The sequence below is a fragment of the Tamandua tetradactyla genome, chromosome 20 (assembly GCF_023851605.1).
Source record: "Tamandua tetradactyla isolate mTamTet1 chromosome 20, mTamTet1.pri, whole genome shotgun sequence".
Classification (NCBI taxonomy): Eukaryota; Metazoa; Chordata; class Mammalia; order Pilosa; family Myrmecophagidae; genus Tamandua; species Tamandua tetradactyla.
In genome coordinates this window covers 55,094,053-55,099,941 of record NC_135346.1, presented here as the reverse complement: position 1 = coordinate 55,099,941, position 5,889 = coordinate 55,094,053, and positions in this window count along the sequence as shown.

Here is a 5,889-nt window from a genome sequence, read left to right as displayed (position 1 = left end):
TGAAGTCATTTAATACTCCTATTCTGCAGCTTTAACTGAATCTTAGGCCACAGGGCTGTAAAGGGTAACCTCTGCCTCCAAGCACAGTCCTGTGCGCAATACAATTGAAGGGCCCAATTTAGAACTACTTCACCCTGAAACTGATAGGTATAACTGGGAGTGGGCACGAGTTCTACCCTGGACCCCAATTGGAACCAGTCTTTAGTTGAGGATCAGTGAATTTCTCAGACTCAAATGTACAAAGAAGTATTAATGTAGGGAACATGGAAAAATGCAGAGTCTATTCAAAAGTCTGGAGTGGGACCTGAAATTTTGTGTTTCTAATAAATTCCCAGGGGATGCTGAGGCTGCCGGTCCTGGGAAAGAGATTGGATAGTGAGCCTTGGGTAATATCAAAGATTACTTCTTAAGAGCCTTTAGTTCTTTGGTTGAGACTACTACTAGATATTGCTAATCTAAAATATTTTAAATTGGTTCCTTGTTAAAGTGAATGACCTATTTCCAGTTTTATCATAAATATCACTAAATCAGGGCTGCATTGCATTGCATTGTTTTGGTAGCATGTGCCCTCATTTTAAAACAAGTTGGTCACACATTTAGGCAACTGTACATGAAGTGTATTCTGTCTCCTACCTCCTAACTGGCAACATTCCCTTTCCAGCTAAAACTGATTGCTGTCCTTTGCAGTAATGGAGGACACAACAACCAAGTTCTCAATGCACAGAGAATGGTACTCTGTAGTCCCGTCCACTCTACTGATAAGGAAACATGGAGCCACCAATCTACCTGATCTTGTTTTCTGCGAAGAAGTTTCTCAGACTAACTATAGTGTCTTCTCTTTAAAACAGTCTGCTAGATGAGCCTTCAGTGAAAAATTCCTTTCCTGTGAGGCATCTATTCCAGGGGAAGGGCCACTTTCTGTTGACCCTCCCAACATCCTACGCATCCAACACTGACCTCAACTTTGTGACAGAAGAGGAAAAAACAAAGCAGCACAGAGAAAGCTGCACATTTTCTAAACCAGCTACCAAATGCTTATAGTCTAGTACATTTTGTCTGTTTTTTTGCAGGCAGCTTTTGATCCACTTCAGTTCTCTTTTCCTTTTTGGTTTTCAGGGAAAGGCGTACAGTGGGTGAGAAACACCCTAATTTTCACAAGATGACAAGTATGCCAAAATAAAAAGTTTTTTTCCCAATCATTGTATTATATCTAATAAGAGTCACCTAGACTAGAGGTGACTTAATCTGAAGAAATTGAGATTATCAGATTACAAAAGTAACCATAGACACATCACTGCTCTTGGGACAGAGGATTGACACTGTGGAGCCAGATCAAAAGGGAAGATGTGTCCACATTCCCAGGTACTTAGTTTGGCATTAAACAAATGTGCTCGGGTTGGCAGGCCCGGGAAGCTGAGTCTCGACTAGTAGCACTACGAGGACAGGGGAGATGAAAGCCAGCCTCTCTGCTCCCTCCTTCGGAACCTGTCACCAACCAAACCTATGTGTGTCCCCGATGGAGTCCTGGCATGTGGTACTAGATTACTTGTACGGAGCCTAAGAAAATATTCTGATGTAAAGTAGAAAATTTTCTCCTCAGGAGGGCTAGTCCACCAAAAATGCTTCACCCCTCTTAACAGCCCTGCCGCATTCATTCGTAAACAAAAAAATCAGTCATCACTGACCTCAAGCAAGTCAGTCTTCTCTTCCTATAGGTGGAAAAAACACTGCCATTTGCAAAAGCCCAATGAGGTGAAGAACTAACCTCTGGAATACATGAATAAACATTACCAAGGTTTTAAAACCTATCAAAACCTCCACATTATAGTCACAGAAGATCTTTAAGAACTCTATCACTTAAGATATAACGGGCTAGGGAGGAGTGGACGGTATCTGCTTTTGAAGCCTATTCCTTTTACCTTGGGCCAGCAATTGCTACCAGAGCTCACTACATTTCTAGTGTGGTCTTGCCGTACTCACCAGTCAACACAGTCAGGATGGTTTAACTCTTTCTTGGCTTTTAGTGGAGCTTGTAGTTTCTACATCATGTTTTCAGGGATGTTTTGTACCTATATCTGTCATTTTGCCCTGATCTCTACTAGGGGAGAGGGGGGATGTGGTTTTCTCATGCATTCTTTCTCACTCACTAGCAGAATAAGTACTAGTGGTCCATTGGTTCTCAAAGTATCATCTCTTGACCAGCATTGTGAGTGTCATCTGGGAATGTTAGAACTCCTATTCTTGAGGCCCACCCCAGACCTGCTGAATCAAAAACTCTTGGGTTGGAGGCCCAACAAACCCTCCAAGTGATTCTGATGCACACTGAAAATCCTTTTCACTTTAGAAACCTTTTTTGAAAGTTGAGTTGGTTTAATGGTAATGACAGCTTAATTAGAATTAATGGATACATCTGTGTCTCTTCTTAACAGGGGCAAGAGGCCATGTCATTTTTCTTTTCTCTTGCAAGAACTGTGCACTTGGACATTTTGACTTAGAAATGATTTAGAAATGTCTACATGTAATTTGAACCTAAGCTTACAAAACTGTATATAGTCTTCTGAAGATGGATTTGCTAAGGCCATTCAGAATATCACCCAGATCTCTGCAAGAGGCTTTCATTGGCTGGTAAAGATAGAGGAGAGATGTCTGGGAATCCAGCAAAGATCAAGCTGCCTGAGGCTGGCACTGAGGTTGGGGTTTGGAAATCGTGTCTGGATCAGCACAGCAGGAGGGTCAGGCTGCCTGCCTTGGCTGCCCTAAAGACAACAAAGCCAGGAGTGGGAGGTAGACCGGAAAGCTGGTGCAGCCAAGCTTTCGTTGGCAGTGCACACTACCCCCACCCATACCCTTAGCCATGGAGAAGCCAGGAGGTCAGTTTCTATGGTCCTGTCACAGGGGCTGGGGTTGGCTCCATGGCTACACTGTAATAATCAGCTGTTAAACTGGTCCTACTACCTCAGACATAGCCAGTCTTCCTGACTCCAGTCTCAGCAAACTGCCATTTGGCTGTCCCTTCCGAGAACTTCTTTCATCAAGTATCTTCCTCACTCAAGAACCTTTTAACAGACCAAGACAATGAACTGGATGATAGACATTTTCTTCTGTGCAATTTCATTTAATATACATGACCCTATTAGATAGGATTTGTTCTCCATTTTATGGATGAGGAAAACAAGGCTCAGCGAGTTAAAGCCAGTTACACATTAGACGATTATTAAGTTGGGGGAGGAGGGCAAGGATTTGAAACTTAGCCTCCGTGATCTGTATTTCTGGCTTCTAAAGAAACATGCCGTGGTCTGACAATACTTGCCTTGTATTTCTGCTTGATAATAGGTAGAATTAAGTAGCAACTCACCACTTAGACACCACATAAGACATGCAGATTCCACTGGCTGGCTTCACTCATTTCCATCATCCTACTGGCACCTCTGGACATTTGATTTGAGCTTACTTGCTCCTGAGTGTCATTGTCTGTGGTTACTTCTGATGATTCAAAAGCACCTCTTAAAGCTAGGGCCAAATCTTCCACACTTTGATTTCCAGAGCCGGAGGGACTAGGCTTTCAGCTACATGAACTAGATTGTATCGTCTTCAAGATTGGGATAGAGCCTGGGAACTCAGTTCCCTCTGTAACATCCCCTTCTGCATGTCTAGATGAACCCATCCCAGGACACAGACATGTGGCGGTGGATTCAACTAGGATGGAGACTGTATAAAACATGGTATTCTCAGAAGTCTCTCTTCTCACCCCTGGTGGCATAATATCTCCTATGGCTAAAACCAGAAGAGTGCTTGTCTTTGTAGCCTAATCAACATATGTGCCTTAAATTTTTTAAAATAATAGTAACAGATCGGGGGTGGGAGAAAGAAAACAAAGGTCAGAGAGGCTGAATGGAGCAAAGGATCCCACACTTCTTGGGGATCTCATCCAGGCAGGTCACTAGAAGTGATTCCATAGGGAGGCATAAAGAGTTGGTCAAACTCAGCATGGCCTGAATGACCTATACCTTACAACCACAGCAGCCATCCTCATAGCAACCCTGCAGACCCATACCGTGTGCTGGTTAAAGGTTCAGGGACTTGAATCTTTGTGCTGTTGTGGTCTGGGGCTGTGTTAGTCGGGAGAGATTAGGTTTTTGCTGCAGTGATAAAAGAAACACCAATATCTCAGCAATTTAATCCATCCAAAGTTTTCCACTTATACCGAATGAGTGTGATCCAGGCAACTTTCCCAGGCAGCTGTTTGTTCTTCATGCAATAATTTAGCTTCCTGTCTGCTTCAACCTCTGTGCCCCATAATCTTAACCCAAGACCTCTTCCACAAGAACCACAGCAGGGGGAGAAAACATTGGAGGGTCTCACACAGGGAGCCATCAAATGATTTGGCTTGTAAACAATATCATGGCACTTCCAATGCACTGGCCAGATCTAGGCACATGACCTTGCCTAACTGCAAGGGGATAGGGAGGTAGAATCTGTTCCGGGCCCTGGAAAGAGGAGAATCAAATGTGGGTAAGTACTAGAAGTCTACCTCAGTGTATCCTTCTGGCCACCTCAGTGTATCCTTCCCACGAGATACTAATCCTGCTTCATGGAAGATGACCCAAAAGTACTGTCTAGACACTACAAGTTCAGGATGTCTCTGTAGGAAGGCTAGGCAGCTCCTCTATTAGACCCCAAAACTAAAAAGGCAAGTTGCATAATATCACACCTAATATGCAATAGAGGAATAGTTGGAATTTTCCATCTTAAGCCTTGGCCACACCCAAATGAGTCTTCAAATACTCCTGAGAGACTGTTCAACTTTCTCAGTCCACATCCTGTCTCTGTCTCTTCCCTAGAGAACCAAGGGGCATTTTATTTTACGTTTTGACAGATTTGAAGTCTGGGTTCATAGTTCATTTTTTGTTTTTTTGTGTGTCAAAAATGTGGGAGTTTTACCTAATTGATTCTAATCAGCAACATGGACCTGAAACCACACTCACAGTTTTTGAAACTTTCTTAATCCACTGCATTTCTTTGCTTTCTTGCTCTCCTGTCTCTCTCGTTTTAAACCTTGAATCTCTGGGGCTCACGTGCAAAATCGACCTGAGCCATTTTATCCAACTAAAAAGTTTTCCCGGGCACCGCATCCTTAAACTGATGTTTGCCTTGAGGGCTTTTCACATAAGCGCTCTCCACATTTTGTGTCTTACTGTGAGTCCAAAGCCAATTTTATTTTCTTACAGTATAAGTCCTTGAATATTTTCCTTTAATTTCTGCTTGCAAACTGGAAAACTTTTTTTTTTTTTTTTTTTAGTTCATCTCTTTCTTATAGGCCCTTGCCAAATTGTTGGCAGTAACCGGAACATGTTATTAAAAGTCTATTTTCCAAGCCCTTCTGTAATAGCCACAGGTCCGATACATGACCTGCCCCCGAACTACTGCTGGCCAATACATCTCCCTTTTACTTATGTTGGTTCATCTGTATCTTTGTGGCTTGCAACTGAAAATTATCCTAACCAACTTTTTATGGATATCTGATCAATTTATCCATGAACGATCTTCCAGTTGGGAAATTTTTCTTCAGCTGACAGATTAGGTTTTTATTTACTGTTTTATTTAAATTAAACTCATTTCAGATTAATTATTGATTCATATTCATTTACAGTTGTAAGAAATACTGCAGAGAGCACTTACGTACCTATTACCTGTACATAATTATAGTGTTTTGCAAAACTATTGTACAACATCACAACCAGGGACTGCTTTACTTAACTGATGGCCTCTGCCTTTTAGTTCTAGCTATTTGCACATCAAAATATGTTTTGCACATTTGTCAGTGCCATTATGCTTGAACTTCTGTTTTTAAGGCTGATAGTAAGTTTTGTTTTGATTTTGTTTAGTGGT